Raw genomic sequence first — 23,025 nt, forward strand, 5'->3', positions numbered from 1 at the left:
ATGTTTTTACAGATATTGGTGTAGATATTTCCATGTTTAAACAGATTGCGGTGTAGATATTTCCATCTTTCTACAGATGGCATTGTAGATATTTGCATGTTTATACAGACGGCGGTGTAGATATTTCAATGTTTATATAGATGGTGGTGTAGATATTACCATGTTTATACAGATAGTGATGTAGATATTTCCAGGTTTATACAGATAGCCGTGTAGATATTTCCATGTTTATACAGATGGCGGTGTAGATATTTCGATGTTTATAGACATAGCAGTGGAGATATTTCCATGTTTATAGTGATAGCGGTGTAGATATTTCCACGTTTATACTGATCACGGTGTAGTTATTTCCATGTTTATAGAGATAGAGGTGTGGATATTTCCATGTTTATAAAGATAGGGGTGTAGATATTTCCATGTTTGTAGAGATGGCGTTGTAGATATTTCCATGTTTATACAGATCACGGTGTAGATATTTCCTTGTTTATGCAAATAGCGGTGTAGTTATTTCCATGTTTATACAGATAGCGGTGTAGATATTTCCTTGTTTATACAAATAGCGTTGTAGATATTTCCATGTTTATACAGATCACGGTGTAGATAATAACTTGTTCATAAAAATAGCGGTGTAGTTATTTCCATGTTAATACAGATAGCGGTGTAGATATTTCCATGTATATACAAATGGCTGTGTAGATATTTCCATGTTTATGCAGATGGCTGTGTAGATATTTCCATGTTTATACAGATGACTTGTAGGTATTTCCATGTTTATGCAGATGACGGTGTAGATATTTCCATGTTTATAGAGATAGCTGTGTAGATATTTCCATGTTTCTACAGATAACTTTGTAAGTATTTCCATGTTTATACAGATGGCTGTGTAGATATTTCGATGTTTATAGAGATAGCAGTGGAGATATTTCCATGTTTATAGAGATAGCGGTGTAGATATTTCCACGTTTATACTGATCGCGGTGTAGTTATTTCCATGTTTATAGAGACAGCGGTGTGGATATTTCCATGTTTGTACACATAGGAGTGTAGATATTTCCATGTTTATAGAGATGGCGTTGTAGATATTTCCATGTTTATACAGATCACGGTGTAGATATTTCCTTGTTTATGCAAATAGCGGTGTAGTTATTTCCATGTTTATAGAGATGGCGTTGTAGATATTTCCATGTTTATAGAGATCACGGTGTAGATATTTCCTTGTTTATGCAAATAGCGGTGTAGTTATTTCCATGTTTATACAGATAGCGGTGTAGATATTTCCTTGTTTATACAAATAGCAGTGTAGATATTTCCATGTTTATACAAATCACGGTGTAGATATTTCCTTCTTTATACAAATAGCGGTGTAGTTATTTCCATGTTTATACAGATAGTGGTGTAGATATTTCCATGTATATACAGATGGCTGTGTAGATATTTCCATGTTTATAGAGATGGCTGTGTAGATATTTCCATGTTTATACAGATGACTTGTAGGTATTTCCATGTTTATACAGATGGCGGTGTAGATATTTCCATGTTTATAATGATAGCTGTGTAGATATTTCCATGTTTCTACAGATAGCAGTGTAGATATTTCCAGGTTTATACAGATAGCGGTGTGGATATTTCCATGTTTATACAGATTGCGGTGTAGATATTTCCATGTTTATAGAGATGGCGGTGTAGATATTTCCATGTTTAAACAGATATCGGTGTAAATATTTCCATGTTTATACAGATCACGGTGTAGATATTTCCATGTTTATAGAGATAGCGGTGTATATATTTCCATGTTTATACAGATAGCGGTGTAGATATTTCCATGTATATACAGACCACGGTGTAGATATTTCCATGTTTATACAGATAGCGGTGCAGATATTTCCATGTTTGTACAGATGGCGGTGTTGATACTTCCAACTATACACAGATGACCGTGTAGATATTTCCATGTTTATACAGATGGCGGCGCAGATATTTCTATGGATATGTAGATGGCGGTGTAGATATTTCCATGTATATATAGATAGCGGTGTAGTTATTTCCATGTTTATATAGAGAGCGGTGTAGATATTTCCAAGTATGTACACATGGCTGTGTAGATATTTAAATGTTTATACAGATGGTGGTGTAGATATTTCCATGTTTATACAGATAACTTTGTAAGTATTTCCATGTTTATACAGATGGGGGTGTAGATATTTCGATGTTTGTAGAGATAGCAGTGGAGATATTTCCATGTTTATAGAGAGAGCGGTGTAGATATTTCCACGTTTATACTGATCGCGGTGTGGATATTTCCATGTTTATAGAGATAGCGGTGTGGATATTTCCATGTTTATACACATAGGGGTGTAGATATTTCCATGTTTATAGAGATGGCGTTATAGATATTTCCATGTTTATTCAGATCACGGTGTAGATATTTCCTTGTTTATGCAAATAGCGGTGTAGTTATTTCCATGTTTATACAGATAGCGGTGTAGATATTTCCTTGTTTATACAGATCACGGTGTAGATATTTCCATGTTTATACAGATAGCGGTGTAGATATTTCCATGTTTTTACAGATATTGGTGTAGATATTTCCATGTTTACACAGATTGCGGTGTAGATATTTCCATCTTTCTACAGATGGCATTGTAGATATTTCCATGTTTATGCAGATCGCGGTGTAGATATTTCCATGTTTATACAGATAGCGGTGTATATATTTCCATGTTTATACAGATAGCGATGTAGATATTTCCAGGTTTATACAGATAGCCGTGTAGATATTTCCATGTTTATACAGATGGCTGTGTAGATATTTCGATGTTTATAGACATAGCAGTGGAGATATTTCCATGTTTATAGTGATAGAGGTGTAGATATTTCCACGTTTATACTGACCACGGTGTAGTTATTTGCATGTTTATAGAGATGGAGGTGTGGATATTTCCATGTTTATACAGATAGGGGTGTAGATAATTCCATGTTTGTAGAGATGGCGTTGTATATATTTCCATGTTTATACAGATCACGGTGTAGATATTTCCTTGTTTATGCAAATAGCGGTGTAGTTATTTCCATGTTTATACAGATAGCGGTGTAGATATTTCCTTGTTTATACAAATAGCAGTGTAGATATTTCCATGTTTATACAGATCACGGTGTGGATAATTCCTTGTTTATAAAAATAGCGATGTAGTTATTTCCATGTTAATACAGATAGCGGTGTAGATATTTCCATGTATATACAGATGGCTGTGTAGATATTTCCATGTTTATACAGATGACTTGTAGGTATTTCCATGTTTATGCAGATGACGGTGTAGATATTTCCATGTTTATAGAGATAGCTGTGTAGATATTTCCATGTTTCTACAGATAACTTTGTAAGTATTTCCATGTGTATACAGATGGCTGTGTAGATATTTCGATGTTTATAGAGATAGCAGTGGAGATATTTCCATGTTTATAGAGATAGCGGTGTAGATATTTCCACGTTTATACTGATCGCGGTGTAGTTATTTCCATGTTTATAGAGATAGCGGTGTGGATATTTCCATGTTTGTACACATAGGAGTGTAGATATTTCCATGTTTATAGAGATGGCGTTGTAGATATTTCCATGTTTATACAGATCACGGTGTAGATATTTCCTTGTTTATGCAAATAGCAGTGTAGTTATTTCCATGTTTATAGAGATGGCGTTTTAGATATTTCCATGTTTATACAGATCACGGTGTAGATATTTCCTTGTTTTTGCAAATAGCGGTGTAGATATTTCCATGTTTATACAGATAGCGGTGTAGATATTTCCTTGTTTATACAAATAGCAGTGTAGATACTTCCATGTTTATACAAATCAAGGTGTAGATATTTCCTTCTTTATACAAATAGCGGTGTAGTTATTTCCATGATTATACAGATAGCGGTGTAGATATTTCCATGTATATACAGATGGCTGTGTAGATATTTCCATGTTTATACAGATGGCTGTGTAGATATTTCCATGTTTATACAGATGGCTGTGTAGATATTTCCATGTTTATACAGATGACTTGTAGGTATTTCCATGTTTATACAGATGGCGGTGTAGATATTTCCATGTTTATAGAGATAGCTGTGTAGATATTTCCATGTTTCTACAGATAGTGGTGTAGATATTTCCATGTTAATGTAGATCGCGGTGTAGATATTTCCATATTTCTACAGATGGCATTGTAGATATTTCCATGTTTATACAGATGGCGGTGTAGATATTTCCATGTTTATATAGATGGTGGTGTAGATATTACCATGTTTATACAGATAGCAGTGTAGATATTTCCAGGTTTATACAGATAGCGGTGTAGATATTTCCATGTTTATACAGATAGCAGTGTAGATATTTCCAGGTTTATACAGATAGCGGTGTAGATATTTCCATGTTTATACAGATGGCGGTGTAGATATTTCCATGTTTATAGAGATGGCGGTGTAGATATTTCCATGTTTATACAGATATCGGTGTAAATATTTCCATGTTTATACAGATCACGGTGTAGATATTTCCATGTTTATAGAGATAGCGGTGTATATATTTCCATGTTTATACAGATAGCGGTGTAGATATTTCCATGTATATACAGACCACGGTGTAGATATTTCCATCTTTATACAGATAGCGGTGCAGATATTTCCATGTTTGTACAGATGGCGGTGTTGATATTTCCATCTATACACAGATGACCGTGTAGATATTTCCATGTTTATACAGATGGCGGCGCAGATATTTCTATGGATATGTAGATGGCGGTGTAGATATTTCCATGTATATATAGATAGCGGTGTAGTTATTTCCATGTTTATATAGAGAGCGGTGTAGATATTTCCAAGTATGTACACATGGCTGTGTAGATGTTTAAATGTTTATACAGATGGTGGTGTAGATATTTCCATGTATATACAGATAACTTTGTAAGTATTTCCATGTTTATTCAGATGGGGGTGTAGATAATTCGATGTTTGTAGAGATAGCAGTGGAGATATTTCCATGTTTATAGAGATAGCGGTGTAGATATTTCCACGTTTATACTGATCGCGGTGTGGTTATTTCCATGTTTAGAGAGATAGCGGTGTGTATATTTCCATGTTTATACAGATAGGGGTGTAGATATTTCCATGTTTATAGAGATGGCGTTGTAGATATTTCCATGTTTATACATATCACGGTGTAGATAATTCCTTGTTTATGCAAATAGCGGTGTAGTTATTTCCATGTTTATACAGATAGCGGTGTAGATATTTACTTGTTTATACAAATAGCATTGTAGATATTTCCATGTTTATACAGATCATGGTGTAGATATTTCCTTGTTTATACAAATAGCGGTGTAGTTATTTCCATGTTTATACAGATAGCGGTGTAGGTATTTCCATGTACATACAGATGGCTGTGTAGATATTTCCATGTTTATACAGATGGCTGTGTAGATATTTCCATGTTTATACAGATGACTTGTAGGTATTTCCATGTTTATACAGATGGCGGAGTAGATATTTCCATGTTTATAGAGATAGCTGTGTAGATATTTCCATGTTTCTACAGATAGCGGTTTAGATATTTCCAAGTTTATACAGATCGCGGTGTAGATATTTCCATGTTTATGCAGATCGCGATGTAGATATTTCCATGTTTCTACAGATAGCGGTGTAGATATTTCAATGTTTATAGAGATAGCGGTGTATATATTTCCATGTTTATGCAGATCGCGGTGTAGATATTTCTATGTTTATACAGATAGCGGTGTAGATATTTCCATGTTTTTACAGACATTGGTGTAGATATTTCCATGTTTACAAAGATTGCGGTGTAGATATTTCCATCTTTCTACAGATGGCATTGTAGATATTTCCATGTTTATACAGATGGCGGTGTAGATATTTCCATGTTTATATAGATGGTGGTGTAGATACTACCATGTTTATACAGATGACTTGTAGGTATTTCCATGTTTATACAGATGGCGATGTAGATATTTCCATGTTTATAGAGATAGCTGTGTAGATATTTCCATGTTTCTACAGATAGCGGTGTAGATATTTCCATGTTTATACAGATAGCGGTGTAGATATTTCCAAGTTTATGCACATCGCAGTGTAGATATTTCCATGTTTCTACAGATAGCGGTGTAGATATTTCCATGTTTTTACAGATATTGGTGTAGATATTTCCATGTTTACACAGATTGCGGTGTAGATATTTCCATCTTTCTACAGATGGCATTGTAGATATTTCCATGTTTATACAGATGGCGGTGTAGATATTTCCATGTTTACACAGATTGCAGTGGAGATATTTCCATCTTTCTACAGACGGCATTGTAGATATTTCCATGTTTATACAGATGGCTGTGAAGATATTTCCATGTTTATATAGATGGTGTTGTAGATATTACCATGTTTATACAGATAGCGGTGTAGATATTTTCAGGTTTACACAGATAGCAGTGTAGATATTTCCATGTTTATACAGATGGCGGTGTAGATATTTCCATTTTTATAGAGATGGCTGTGTAGATATTTCCATGTTTATACAGATATCGGTGTAAATAGTTCCATGTTTATACAGATCACGGTGTAGATATTTCCATGTTTATAGAGATAGCGGTGTATATATTTCCATGTGTATACAGATAGCGGTGTAGATATTTCCATGTTTATACAGACCACGGTGTAGATATTTCCATGTTTATACAGATAGCGGTGCAGATATTTCCATGTTTGTACAGATGGCGGTGTTGATATTTCCATCTATACACAGATGACTGTGTAGATATTTCCATGTTTATACAGATGGTGGCGCAGATATTACTATGGATATGTAGATGGCGGTGTAGATATTTCCATGTATATACAGATAGCGGTGTAGTTATTTCCATGTTTATATAGAGAGCGGTGTAGATATTTCCATATATGTCCACATGCCTGTGTAGATATTTCCATGTTTATACAGATGGCGCAGTAGATATTTCGATGTTTATAGAGATAGCAATGGAGATATTTCCATGTTTATAGAGATAGCGGTGTAGATATTTCCACATTTATACTGATCGCGGTGTAGTTATTTCCATGTTTATAGAGATAGCGGTGTGTATATTTCCATGTTTATACAGATAGGGGTGTAGATATTTCCATGTTTATAGAGATGGCGTTGTAGATATTTCCATGTTTATACATATCACGGTGTAGATAATTCCTTGTTTATGCAAATAGCGGTGTAGTTATTTCCATGTTTATACAGATAGCGGTGCAGATATTTACTTGTTTATACAAATAGCATTGTAGATATTTCCATGTTTATACAGATCATGGTGTAGATATTTCCTTGTTTATACAAATAGCGGTGTAGTTATTTCCATGTTTATACAGATAGCGGTGTAGATATTTCCATGTAAATACAGATGGCTGTGTAGATATTTCCATGTTTATACAGATGGCTGTGTAGATATTTCCATGTTTATACAGATGACTTGTAGGTATTTCCATGTTTATACAGATGGCGGAGTAGATATTTCCATGTTTATAGAGATAGCTGTGTAGATATTTCCATGTTTCTACAGATAGCGGTGTAGATATTTCCAAGTTTATACAGATCCCGGTGTAGATATTTCCATGTTTATGCAGATCGCAATGTAGATATTTCCATGTTTCTACAGATAGCGGTGTAGATATTTCCATGTTTATAGAGATAGCAGTGTATATATTTCCATGTTTATGCAGATCGCGGTGTAGATATTTCTATGTTTATACAGATAGCGGTGTAGATATTTCCATGTTTTTACAGACATTGGTGTAGATATTTCCATGTTTACAAAGATTGCGGTGTAGATATTTCCATCGTTCTACAGATGGCATTGTAGATATTTCCATGTTTATACAGATGGCGGTGTAGATATTTCCATGTTTATAAAGATGGTGGTGTAGATACTACCATGTTTATACAGATGACTTGTAGGTATTTCCATGTTTATACAGATGGCGATGTAGATATTTCCATGTTTATAGAGATAGCTGTGTAGATATTTCCATGTTTCTACAGATAGCGGTGTAGATATTTCCATGTTTATACAGATAGCGGTGTAGATATTTCCATGTTTATGCACATCGCAGTGTAGATATTTCCATGTTTCTACAGATAGCGGTGTAGATATTTCCATGTGTATACAGATCGCGGTGTAGATATTTCCAAGTTTATGCAGATCACGGTGTAGATATTTCCATGTTTATACAGATAGCGGTGTAGATATTTCCATGTTTTTACAGATATTGGTGTAGATATTTCCATGTTTACACAGATTGCGGTGTAGATATTTCCATCTTTCTACAGATGGCATTGTAGATATTTCCATGTTTATGCAGATCGCGGTGTAGATATTTCCATGTTTATACAGATAGCGGTGTATATATTTCCATGTTTATACAGATAGCGATGTATATATTTCCAGGTTTATACAGATAGCCGTGTAGATATTTCCATGTTTATACAGATGGCTGTGTAGATATTTCGATGTTTATAGACATAGCAGTGGAGATATTTCCATGTTTATAGTGATAGAGGTGTAGATATTTCCACGTTTATACTGACCACGGTGTAGTTATTTGCATGTTTATAGAGATGGAGGTGTGGATATTTCCATGTTTATACAGATAGGGGTGTAGATAATTCCATGTTTGTAGAGATGGCGTTGTATATATTTCCATGTTTATACAGATCACGGTGTAGATATTTCCTTGTTTATGCAAATAGCGGTGTAGTTATTTCCATGTTTATACAGATAGCGGTGTAGATATTTCCTTGTTTATACAAATAGCAGTGTAGATATTTCCATGTTTATACAGATCACGGTGTGGATAATTCCTTGTTTATAAAAATAGCGATGTAGTTATTTCCATGTTAATACAGATAGCGGTGTAGATATTTCCATGTATATACAGATGGCTGTGTAGATATTTCCATGTTTATACAGATGACTTGTAGGTATTTCCATGTTTATGCAGATGACGGTGTAGATATTTCCATGTTTACAGAGATAGCTGTGTAGATATTTCCATGTTTCTACAGATAACTTTGTAAGTATTTCCATGTGTATACAGATGGCTGTGTAGATATTTCGATGTTTATAGAGATAGCAGTGGAGATATTTCCATGTTTATAGAGATAGCGGTGTAGATATTTCCACGTTTATACTGATCGCGGTGTAGTTATTTCCATGTTTATAGAGATAGCGGTGTGGATATTTCCATGTTTGTACACATAGGAGTGTAGATATTTCCATGTTTATAGAGATGGCGTTGTAGATATTTCCATGTTTATACAGATCACGGTGTAGATATTTCCTTGTTTATGCAAATAGCAGTGTAGTTATTTCCATGTTTATAGAGATGGCGTTTTAGATATTTCCATGTTTATACAGATCACGGTGTAGATATTTCCTTGTTTTTGCAAATAGCGGTGTAGATATTTCCATGTTTATACAGATAGCGGTGTAGATATTTCCTTGTTTATACAAATAGCAGTGTAGATACTTCCATGTTTATACAAATCAAGGTGTAGATATTTCCTTCTTTATACAAATAGCGGTGTAGTTATTTCCATGATTATACAGATAGCGGTGTAGATATTTCCATGTATATACAGATGGCTGTGTAGATATTTCCATATTTATACAGATGGCTGTGTAGATATTTCCATGTTTATAGAGATAGCTGTGTAGATATTTCCATGTTTCTACAGATAGTGGTGTAGATATTTCCATGTTAATGTAGATCGCGGTGTAGATATTTCCATATTTCTACAGATGGCATTGTAGATATTTCCATGTTTATACAGATGGCGGTGTAGATATTTCCATGTTTATATAGATGGTGGTGTAGATATTACCATGTTTATACAGATAGCAGTGTAGATATTTCCAGGTTTATACAGATAGCGGTGTAGATATTTCCATGTTTATACAGATAGCAGTGTAGATATTTCCAGGTTTATACAGATAGCGGTGTAGATATTTCCATGTTTATACAGATGGCGGTGTAGATATTTCCATGTTTATAGAGATGGCGGTGTAGATATTTCCATGTTTATACAGATATCGGTGTAAATATTTCCATGTTTATACAGATCACGGTGTAGATATTTCCATGTTTATAGAGATAGCGGTGTATATATTTCCATGTTTATACAGATAGCGGTGTAGATATTTCCATGTATATACAGACCACGGTGTAGATATTTCCATCTTTATACAGATAGCGGTGCAGATATTTCCATGTTTGTACAGATGGCGGTGTTGATATTTCCATCTATACACAGATGACCGTGTAGATATTTTCATGTTTATACAGATGGCGGCGCAGATATTTCTATGGATATGTAGATGGCGCTGTAGATATTTCCATGTATATATAGATAGCGGTGTAGTTATTTCCATGTTTATATAGAGAGCGGTGTAGATATTTCCAAGTATGTACACATGGCTGTGTAGATGTTTAAATGTTTATACAGATGGTGGTGTAGATATTTCCATGTATATACAGATAACTTTGTAAGTATTTCCATGTTTATACAGATGGGGGTGTAGATAATTCGATGTTTGTAGAGATAGCAGTGGAGATATTTCCATGTTTATAGAGATAGCGGTGTAGATATTTCCACGTTTATACTGATCGCGGTGTGGTTATTTCCATGTTTAGAGAGATAGCGGTGTGTATATTTCCATGTTTATACAGATAGGGGTGTAGATATTTCCATGTTTATAGAGATGGCGTTGTAGATATTTCCATGTTTATACATATCACGGTGTAGATAATTCCTTGTTTATGCAAATAGCGGTGTAGTTATTTCCATGTTTATACAGATAGCGGTGTAGATATTTACTTGTTTATACAAATAGCATTGTAGATATTTCCATGTTTATACAGATCATGGTGTAGATATTTCCTTGTTTATACAAATAGCGGTGTAGTTATTTCCATGTTTATACAGATAGCGGTGTAGATATTTCCATGTACATACAGATGGCTGTGTAGATATTTCCATGTTTATACAGATGGCTGTGTAGATATTTCCATGTTTATACAGATGACTTGTAGGTATTTCCATGTTTATACAGATGGCGGAGCAGATATTTCCATGTTTATAGAGATAGCTGTGTAGATATTTCCATGTTTCTACAGATAGCGGTGTAGATATTTCCAAGTTTATACAGATCGCGGTGTAGATATTTCCATGTTTATGCAGATCGCGATATAGATATTTCCATGTTTCTACAGATAGCGGTGTAGATATTTCCATGTTTATAGAGATAGCGGTGTATATATTTCCATGTTCATGCAGATCGCGGTGTAGATATTTCTATGTTTATACAGATAGCGGTGTAGATATTTCCATGTTTTTACAGACATTGGTGTAGATATTTCCATGTTTACAAAGATTGCGGTGTAGATATTTCCATCTTTCTACAGATGGCATTGTAGATATTTCCATGTTTATACAGATGGCGGTGTAGATATTTCCATGTTTATATAGATGGTGGTGTAGATACTACCATGTTTATACAGATGACTTGTAGGTATTTCCATGTTTATACAGATGGCGATGTAGATATTTCCATGTTTATAGAGATAGCTGTGTAGATATTTCCATGTTTCTACAGATAGCGGTGTAGATATTTCCATGTTTATACAGATAGCGGTGTAGATATTTCCATGTTTATGCACATCGCAGTGTAGATATTTCCATGTTTCTACAGATAGCGGTGTAGATATTTCCATGTGTATACAGATCGCGGTGTAGATATTTCCAAGTTTATGCTGATCACGGTGTAGATATTTCCATGTTTATACAGATAGCGGTGTAGATATATCCATGTTTTTACAGATATTGGTGTAGATATTTCCATGTTTACACAGATTGCGGTGTAGATATTTCCATCTTTCTACAGATGGCATTGTAGATATTTCCATGTTTATACAGATGGCGGTGTAGACATTTCCATGTTTACACAGATTGCAGTGGAGATATTTCCATCTTTCTACAGACGGCATTGTAGATATTTCCATGTTTATACAGATGGCTGTGAAGATATTTCCATGTTTATATAGATGGTGTTGTAGATATTACCATGTTTATACAGATAGCGGTGTAGATATTTTCAGGTTTACACAGATAGCAGTGTAGATATTTCCATGTTTATACAGATGGCGGTGTAGATATTTCCATTTTTATAGAGATGGCTGTGTAGATATTTCCATGTTTATACAGATATCGGTGTAAATAGTTCCATGTTTATACAGATCACGGTGTAGATATTTCCATGTTTATAGAGATAGCGGTGTATATATTTCCATGTGTATACAGATAGCGGTGTAGATATTTCCATGTTTATACAGACCACGGTGTAGATATTTCCATGTTTATACAGATAGCGGTGCAGATATTTCCATGTTTGTACAGATGGCGGTGTTGATATTTCCATCTATACACAGATGACTGTGTAGATATTTCCATGTTTATACAGATGGTGGCGCAGATATTACTATGGATATGTAGATGGCGGTGTAGATATTTCCATGTATATACAGATAGCGGTGTAGTTATTTCCATGTTTATATAGAGAGCGGTGTAGATATTTCCATATATGTCCACATGGCTGTGTAGATATTTCCATGTTTATACAGATGGTGCAGTAGATATTTCGATGTTTATAGAGATAGCAATGGAGATATTTCCATGTTTATAGAGATAGCGGTGTAGATATTTCCACATTTATACTGATCGCGGTGTAGTTATTTCCATGTTTATAGAGATAGCGGTGTGTATATTTCCATGTTTATACAGATAGGGGTGTAGATATTTCCATGTTTATAGAGATGGCGTTGTAGATATTTCCATGTTTATACATATCACGGTGTAGATAATTCCTTGTTTATGCAAATAGCGGTGTAGTTATTTCCATGTTTATACAGATAGCGGTGCAGATATTTACTTGTTTATACAAATAGCATTGTAGATATTTCCATGTTTATACAGATCATGGTGTAGATATTTCCTTGTTTATACAAATAGCGGTGTAGTTATTTCCATGTTTATACAGATAGCGGTGTAGATATTTCCATGTAAATACAGATGGCTGTGTAGATATTTCCATGTTTATACAGATGGCTGTGTAGATATTTCCATGTTTATACAGATGACTTGTAGGTATTTCCATGTTTATACAGATGGCGGAGTAGATATTTCCATGTTTATAGAGATAGCTGTGTAGATATTTCCATGTTTCTACAGATAGCGGTGTAGATATTTCCAAGTTTATACAGATCCCGGTGTAGATATTTCCATGTTTATGCAGATCGCAATGTAGATATTTCCATGTTTCTACAGATAGCGGTGTAGATATTTCCATGTTTATAGAGATAGCGGTGTATATATTTCCATGTTTATGCAGATCGTGGTGTAGATATTTCTATGTTTATACAGATAGCGGTGTAGATATTTCCATGTTTTTACAGACATTGGTGTAGATATTTCCATGTTTACAAAGATTGCGGTGTAGATATTTCCATCTTTCTACAGATGGCATTGTAGATATTTCCATGTTTATACAGATGGCGGTGTAGATATTTCCATGTTTATAAAGATGGTGGTGTAGATACTACCATGTTTATACAGATGACTTGTAGGTATTTCCATGTTTATACAGATGGCGATGTAGATATTTCCATGTTTATAGAGATAGCTGTGTAGATATTTCCATGTTTCTACAGATAGCGGTGTAGATATTTCCATGTTTATACAGATAGCGGTGTAGATATTTCCATGTTTATGCACATCGCAGTGTAGATATTTCCATGTTTCTTCAGATAGCGGTGTAGATATTTCCATGTGTATACAGATCGCGGTGTAGATATTTCCAAGTTTATGCAGATCACGGTGTAGATATTTCCATGTTTATACAGATAGCGGTGTAGATATTTCCATGTTTTTACAGATATTGGTGTAGATATTTCCATGTTTACACAGATTGCGGTGTAGATATTTCCATCTTTCTACAGATGGCATTGTAGATATTTCCATGTTTATACAGATGGCGGTGTAGATATTTCCATGTTTACACAGATTGCAGTGTAGATATTTCCATCTTTCTACAGACGGCATTGTAGATATTTCCATGTTTATACATATGGCTGTGAAGATATTTCCATGTTTATATAGATGGTGTTGTAGATATTACCATGTTTATACAGATAGCGGTGTAGATATTTTCAGGTTTACATAGATAGCAGTGTAGATATTTCCATGTTTATACAGATGGCGGTGTAGATATTTCCATTTTTATAAAGATGGCTGAGTAGATATTTCCATGTTTATACAGATATCGGTGTAAATATTTCCATGTTTATACAGATCACGGTGTAGATATTTCCATGTTTATAGAGATAGCGGTGTATATATTTCCATGTGTATACAGATAGCGGTGTAGATATTTCCATGTTTATACAGACCACGGTGTAGATATTTCCATGTTTATACAGATAGCGGTGCAGATATTTCCATGTTTGTACAGATGGCGGTGTTGATATTTCCATCTATACACAGATGACCGTGTAGATATTTCCATATTTATACAGATGGTGGCGCAGATATTCCTATGGATATGTAGATGGCGGTGTAGATATTTCCATGTGTATACAGATAGCGGTGTAGTTATTTCCATGTTTATATAGAGAGCGGTGTAGATATTTCCATATATGTACACATGGCTGTGTAGATATTTCCATGTTTATACAGATGGCGCTGTAGATATTTCGATGTTTATAGAGATAGCAATGGAGATATTTCCATGTTTATAGAGATAGCGGTGTAGACATTTCCGCATTTATACTGATCGCGGTGTAGTTATTTCCATGTTTATAGAGATAGCGGTGTGTATATTTCCATGTTTATACAGATAGGGGTGTAGATATTTCCATGTTTATAGAGATGGCGTTGTAGATATTTCAATGTTTATACATATCACGGTGTAGATAATTCCTTGTTTATGCAAATAGCGGTGTAGTTATTTCCATGTTTATACAGATAGCGGTGTAGATATTTACTTGTTTATACAAATAGCATTGTAGATATTTCCATGTTTATACAGATCATGGTGTAGATATTTCCTTGTTTATACAAATAGCGGTGTAGTTATTTCCATGTTTATACAGATAGCGGTGTAGATATTTCCATGTACATACAGATGGCTGTGTAGATATTTCCATGTTTATACAGATGGCTGTGTAGATATTTCCATGTTTATACAGATGACTTGTAGGTATTTCCATGTTTATACAGATGGCGGAGTAGATATTTCCATGTTTATAGAGATAGCTGTGTAGATATTTCCATGTTTCTACAGATAGCGGTGTAGATATTTCCAAGTTTATACAGATCCCGGTGTAGATATTTCCATGTTTATGCAGATCGCGATGTAGATATTTCCATGTTTCTACAGATAGCGGTGTAGATATTTCCATGTTTATAGAGATAGCGGTGTATATATTTCCATGTTTATGCAGATCGCGGTGTAGATATTTCTATGTTTATACAGATAGCGGTGTAGATATTTCCATGTTTTTACAGACATTGGTGTAGATATTTCCATGTTTACAAAGATTGCCGTGTAGATATTTCCATCTTTCTACAGATGGCATTGTAGATATTTCCATGTTTATACAGATGGCGGTGTAGATATTTCCATGTTTATAAAGATGGTGGTGTAGATACTACCATGTTTATACAGATGACTTGTAGGTATTTCCATGTTTATACAGATGGCGATGTAGATATTTCCATGTTTATAGAGATAGCTGTGTAGATATTTCCATGTTTCTACAGATAGCGGTGTAGATATTTCCATGTTTATACAGATAGCGGTGTAGATATTTCCATGTTTATGCACATCGCAGTGTAGATATTTCCATGTTTCTACAGATAGCGGTGTAGATATTTCCATGTGTATACAGATCGCGGTGTAGATATTTCCAAGTTTATGCAGATCACGGTGTAGATATTTCCATGTTTATACAGATAGCAGTGTAGATATTTCCATGTTTTTACAGATATTGGTGTAGATATTTCCATGTTTACACAGATTGCGGTGTAGATATTTCCATCTTTCTACAGATGGCATTGTAGATATTTCCATGTTTATACAGATGGCGGTGTAGATATTTCCATGTTTACACAGATTGCAGTGGAGATATTTCCATCTTTCTACAGACGGCATTGTAGATATTTCCATGTTTATACAGATGGCTGTGTAGATATTTCCATGTTTATACAGATATCGGTGTAAATATTTCCATGTTTATACAGATCACGGTGTAGATATTTCCATGTTTATAGAGATAGCGGTGTATATATTTCCATGTGTATACAGATAGCGGTGTAGATATTTCCATGTTTATACAGACCACGGTGTAGATATTTCCATGTTTATACAGATAGCGGTGCAGATATTTCCATGTTTGTACAGATGGCGGTGTTGATATTTCCATCTATACACAGATGACCGTGTAGATATTTCCATGTTTATACAGATGGTGGCGCAGATATTCCTATGGATATGTAGATGGCGGTGTAGATATTTCCATGTATATACAGATAGCGGTGTAGTTATTTCCATGTTTATATAGAGAGCGGTGTAGATATTTCCATATATGTCCACATGGCTGTGTAGATATTTCCATGTTTATACAGATGGTGCAGTAGATATTTCGATGTTTATAGAGATAGCAATGGAGATATTTCCATGTTTATAGAGATAGCGGTGTAGATATTTCCACATTTATACTGATCGCGGTGTAGTTATTTCCATGTTTATAGAGATAGCGGTGTGTATATTTCCATGTTTATACAGATAGGGGTGTAGATATTTCCATGTTTATAGAGATGGCGTTGTAGATATTTCCATGTTTATACATATCACGGTGTAGATAATTCCTTGTTTATGCAAATAGCGGTGTAGTTATTTCCATGTTTATACAGATAGCGGTGCAGATATTTACTTGTTTATACAAATAGCATTGTAGATATTTCCATGTTTATACAGATCATGGTGTAGATATTTCCTTGTTTATACAAATAGCGGTGTAGTTATTTCCATGTTTATACAGATAGCGGTGTAGATATTTCCATGTAAATACAGATGGCTGTGTAGATATTTCCATGTTTATACAGATGGCTGTGTAGATATTTCCATGTTTATACAGATGACTTGTAGGTATTTCCATGTTTATACAGATGGCGGAGTAGATATTTCCATGTTTATAGAGATAGCTGTGTAGATATTTCCATGTTTCTACAGATAGCGGTGTAGATATTTCCAAGTTTATACAGATCCCGGTGTAGATATTTCCATGTTTATGCAGATCGCAATGTAGATATTTCCATGTTTCTACAGATAGCGGTGTAGATATTTCCATGTTTATAGAGATAGCGGTGTATATATTTCCATGTTTATGCAGATCGTGGTGTAGATATTTCTATGTTTATACAGATAGCGGTGTAGATATTTCCATGTTTTTACAGACATTGGTGTAGATATTTCCATGTTTACAAAGATTGCGGTGTAGATATTTCCATCTTTCTACAGATGGCATTGTAGATATTTCCATGTTTATACAGATGGCGGTGTAGATATTTCCATGTTTATAAAGATGGTGGTGTAGATACTACCATGTTTATACAGATGACTTGTAGGTATTTCCATGTTTATACAGATGGCGATGTAGATATTTCCATGTTTATAGAGATAGCTGTGTAGATATTTCCATGTTTCTACAGATAGCGGTGTAGATATTTCCATGTTTATACAGATAGCGGTGTAGATATTTCCATGTTTATGCACATCGCAGTGTAGATATTTCCATGTTTCTACAGATAGCGGTGTAGATATTTCCATGTGTATACAGATCGCGGTGTAGATATTTCCAAGTTTATGCAGATCACGGTGTAGATATTTCCATGTTTATACAGATAGCGGTGTAGATATTTCCATGTTTTTACAGATATTGGTGTAGATATTTCCATGTTTACACAGATTGCGGTGTAGATATTTCCATCTTTCTACAGATGGCATTGTAGATATTTCCATGTTTATACAGATGGCGGTGTAGATATTTCCATGTTTACACAGATTGCAGTGTAGATATTTCCATCTTTCTACAGACGGCATTGTAGATATTTCCATGTTTATACATATGGCTGTGAAGATATTTCCATGTTTATATAGATGGTGTTGTAGATATTACCATGTTTATACAGATAGCGGTGTAGATATTTTCAGGTTTACATAGATAGCAGTGTAGATATTTCCATGTTTATACAGATGGCGGTGTAGATATTTCCATTTTTATAAAGATGGCTGTGTAGATATTTCCATGTTTATACAGATATCGGTGTAAATATTTCCATGTTTATACAGATCACGGTGTAGATATTTCCATGTTTATAGAGATAGCGGTGTATATATTTCCATGTGTATACAGATAGCGGTGTAGATATTTCCATGTTTATACAGATCACGGTGTAGATATTTCCATGTTTATAGAGATAGCGGTGTATATATTTCCATGTGTATACAGATAGCGGTGTAGATATTTCCATGTTTATACAGACCACGGTGTAGATATTTCCATGTTTATACAGATAGCGGTGCAGATATTTCCATGTTTGTACAGATGGCGGTGTTGATATTTCCATCTATACACAGATGACCGTGTAGATATTTCCATGTTTATACAGATGGTGGCGCAGATATTCCTATGGATATGTAGATGGCGGTGTAGATATTTCCATGTATATACAGATAGCGGTGTAGTTATTTCCATGTTTATATAGAGAGCGGTGTAGATATTTCCATATATGTCCACATGGCTGTGTAGATATTTCCATGTTTATACAGATGGTGCAGTAGATATTTCGATGTTTATAGAGATAGCAATGGAGATATTTCCATGTTTATAGAGATAGCGGTGTAGATATTTCCACATTTATACTGATCGCGGTGTAGTTATTTCCATGTTTATAGAGATAGCGGTGTGTATATTTCCATGTTTATACAGATAGGGGTGTAGATATTTCCATGTTTATAGAGATGGCGTTGTAGATATTTCCATGTTTATACATATCACGGTGTAGATAATTCCTTGTTTATGCAAATAGCGGTGTAGTTATTTCCATGTTTATACAGATAGCGGTGCAGATATTTACTTGTTTATACAAATAGCATTGTAGATATTTCCATGTTTATACAGATCATGGTGTAGATATTTCCTTGTTTATACAAATAGCGGTGTAGTTATTTCCATGTTTATACAGATAGCGGTGTAGATATTTCCATGTAAATACAGATGGCTGTGTAGATATTTCCATGTTTATACAGATGGCTGTGTAGATATTTCCATGTTTATACAGATGACTTGTAGGTATTTCCATGTTTATACAGATGGCGGAGTAGATATTTCCATGTTTATAGAGATAGCTGTGTAGATATTTCCATGTTTCTACAGATAGCGGTGTAGATATTTCCAAGTTTATACAGATCCCGGTGTAGATATTTCCATGTTTATGCAGATCGCAATGTAGATATTTCCATGTTTCTACAGATAGCGGTGTAGATATTTCCATGTTTATAGAGATAGCGGTGTATATATTTCCATGTTTATGCAGATCGTGGTGTAGATATTTCTATGTTTATACAGATAGCGGTGTAGATATTTCCATGTTTTTACAGACATTGGTGTAGATATTTCCATGTTTACAAAGATTGCGGTGTAGATATTTCCATCTTTCTACAGATGGCATTGTAGATATTTCCATGTTTATACAGATGGCGGTGTAGATATTTCCATGTTTATAAAGATGGTGGTGTAGATACTACCATGTTTATACAGATGACTTGTAGGTATTTCCATGTTTATACAGATGGCGATGTAGATATTTCCATGTTTATAGAGATAGCTGTGTAGATATTTCCATGTTTCTACAGATAGCGGTGTAGATATTTCCATGTTTATACAGATAGCGGTGTAGATATTTCCATGTTTATGCACATCGCAGTGTAGATATTTCCATGTTTCTACAGATAGCGGTGTAGATATTTCCATGTGTATACAGATCGCGGTGTAGATATTTCCAAGTTTATGCAGATCACGGTGTAGATATTTCCATGTTTATACAGATAGCGGTGTAGATATTTCCATGTTTTTACAGATATTGGTGTAGATATTTCCATGTTTACACAGATTGCGGTGTAGATATTTCCATCTTTCTACAGATGGCATTGTAGATATTTCCATGTTTATACAGATGGCGGTGTAGATATTTCCATGTTTACACAGATTGCAGTGTAGATATTTCCATCTTTCTACAGACGGCATTGTAGATATTTCCATGTTTATACATATGGCTGTGAAGATATTTCCATGTTTATATAGATGGTGTTGTAGATATTACCATGTTTATACAGATAGCGGTGTAGATATTTTCAGGTTTACATAGATAGCAGTGTAGATATTTCCATGTTTATACAGATGGCGGTGTAGATATTTCCATTTTTATAAAGATGGCTGTGTAGATATTTCCATGTTTATACAGATATCGGTGTAAATATTTCCATGTTTATACAGATCACGGTGTAGATATTTCCATGTTTATAGAGATAGCGGTGTATATATTTCCATGTGTATACAGATAGCGGTGTAGATATTTCCATGTTTATACAGACCACGGTGTAGATATTTCCATGTTTATACAGATAGCGGTGCAGATATTTCCATGTTTGTACAGATGGCGGTGTTGATATTTCCATCTATACACAGATGACCGTGTAGATATTTCCATGTTTATACAGATGGTGGCGCAGATATTCCTATGGATATGTAGATGGCGGTGTAGATATTTCCATGTATATACAGATAGCGGTGTAGTTATTTCCATGTTTATATAGAGAGCGGTGTAGATATTTCCATATATGTACACATGGCTGTGTAGATATTTCCATGTTTATACAGATGGCGCTGTAGATATTTCGATGTTTATAGAGATAGCAATGGAGATATTTCCATGTTTATAGAGATAGCGGTGTAGATATTTCCGCATTTATACTGATCGCGGTGTAGTTATTTCCATGTTTATAGAGATAGCGGTGTGTATATTTCCATGTTTATACAGATAGGGGTGTAGATATTTCCATGTTTATAGAGATGGCGTTGTAGATATTTCAATGTTTATACATATCACGGTGTAGATAATTCCTTGTTTATGCAAATAGCGGTGTAGTTATTTCCATGTTTATACAGATAGCGGTGTAGATATTTACTTGTTTATACAAATAGCATTGTAGATATTTCCATGTTTATACAGATCATGGTGTAGATATTTCCTTGTTTATACAAATAGCGGTGTAGTTATTTCCATGTTTATACAGATAGCGGTGTAGATATTTCCATGTACATACAGATGGCTGTGTAGATATTTCCATGTTTATACAGATGGCTGTGTAGATATTTCCATGTTTATACAGATGACTTGTAGGTATTTCCATGTTTATACAGATGGCGGAGTAGATATTTCCATGTTTATAGAGATAGCTGTGTAGATATTTCCATGTTTCTACAGATAGCGGTGTAGATATTTCCAAGTTTATACAGATCCCGGTGTAGATATTTCCATGTTTATGCAGATCGCGATGTAGATATTTCCATGTTTCTACAGATAGCGGTGTAGATATTTCCATGTTTATAGAGATAGCGGTGTATATATTTCCATGTTCATGCAGATCGCGGTGTAGATATTTCTATGTTTATACAGATAGCGGTGTAGATATTTCCATGTTTTTACAGACATTGGTGTAGATATTTCCATGTTTACAAAGATTGCGGTGTAGATATTTCCATCTTTCTACAGATGGCATTGTAGATATTTCCATGTTTATACAGATGGCGTTGTAGATATTTCCATGTTTATAAAGATGGTGGTGTAGATACTACCATGTTTATACAGATGACTTGTAGGTATTTCCATGTTTATACAGATGGCGATGTAGATATTTCCATGTTTATAGAGATAGCTATGTAGATATTTCCATGTTTCTACAGATAGCGGTTTAGTTATTTCCATGTTTATACAGATCGCGGTGTAGATATTTCCATGTTTATGCAGATCGTGGTGTAGATATTTCCATGTTTCTACAGATAGCGGTGTAGATATTTCCATGTTTATGCAGATCGCGGTGTAGATATTTCCATGCTTATGCAGATCGCGGTGTAGATATTTCCATCTTTATACAGATAGCGGTGTAGATATTTCCATGTTTTTACAGATATTTGTGTAGGTATTTCCATGTTTACACAGATTGCAGTGTACATATTTCCATCTTTCTACAGATGGCATTGTAGATATTTCCATGTTTATACAGATGGCGGTGTAGATATTTCCATGTTTATATAGATGGTGGTGTAGATATTACCGTGTTTATACAGATAGCGGTGTAGAAATTTCCAGGTTTATACAGACAGCGGTGAAGATATTTCCATGTTTATACAGATGGCGGTGTAGATATCTCCATGTTTATAGAGATGGTGGTGTAGATAATTCCATGTTTATACACATATCGAGGTAAATATTTCCATGTTTATACAGATCGCGGTGTAGATATTTCCATGTTTATAGAGATAGTGGTGTATATATTTCCATGTTTATACAGATAACGGTGTAGATATTTCCATGTTTATACAGACCACGGTGTAGGTATTTCCATGTTTATACAGATAGCGGTGGAGATATTTCCATGTTTGTACAGATGGCGGTGTTGATACTTCCTTCTATACACAGATGACCGTGTAGATATTTCCATGTTTATACAGATGGCGGAGCAGATATTTCTATGGATATGTAGATGGCGGTGTAGATATTTCCATGTATATACAGATAGCGGTGTAGTTATTTCCATGTTT

This window comes from Pan troglodytes, chromosome 23, assembly GCF_028858775.2.
Source record: "Pan troglodytes isolate AG18354 chromosome 23, NHGRI_mPanTro3-v2.0_pri, whole genome shotgun sequence".
NCBI classification, from domain to species: Eukaryota; Metazoa; Chordata; class Mammalia; order Primates; family Hominidae; genus Pan; species Pan troglodytes.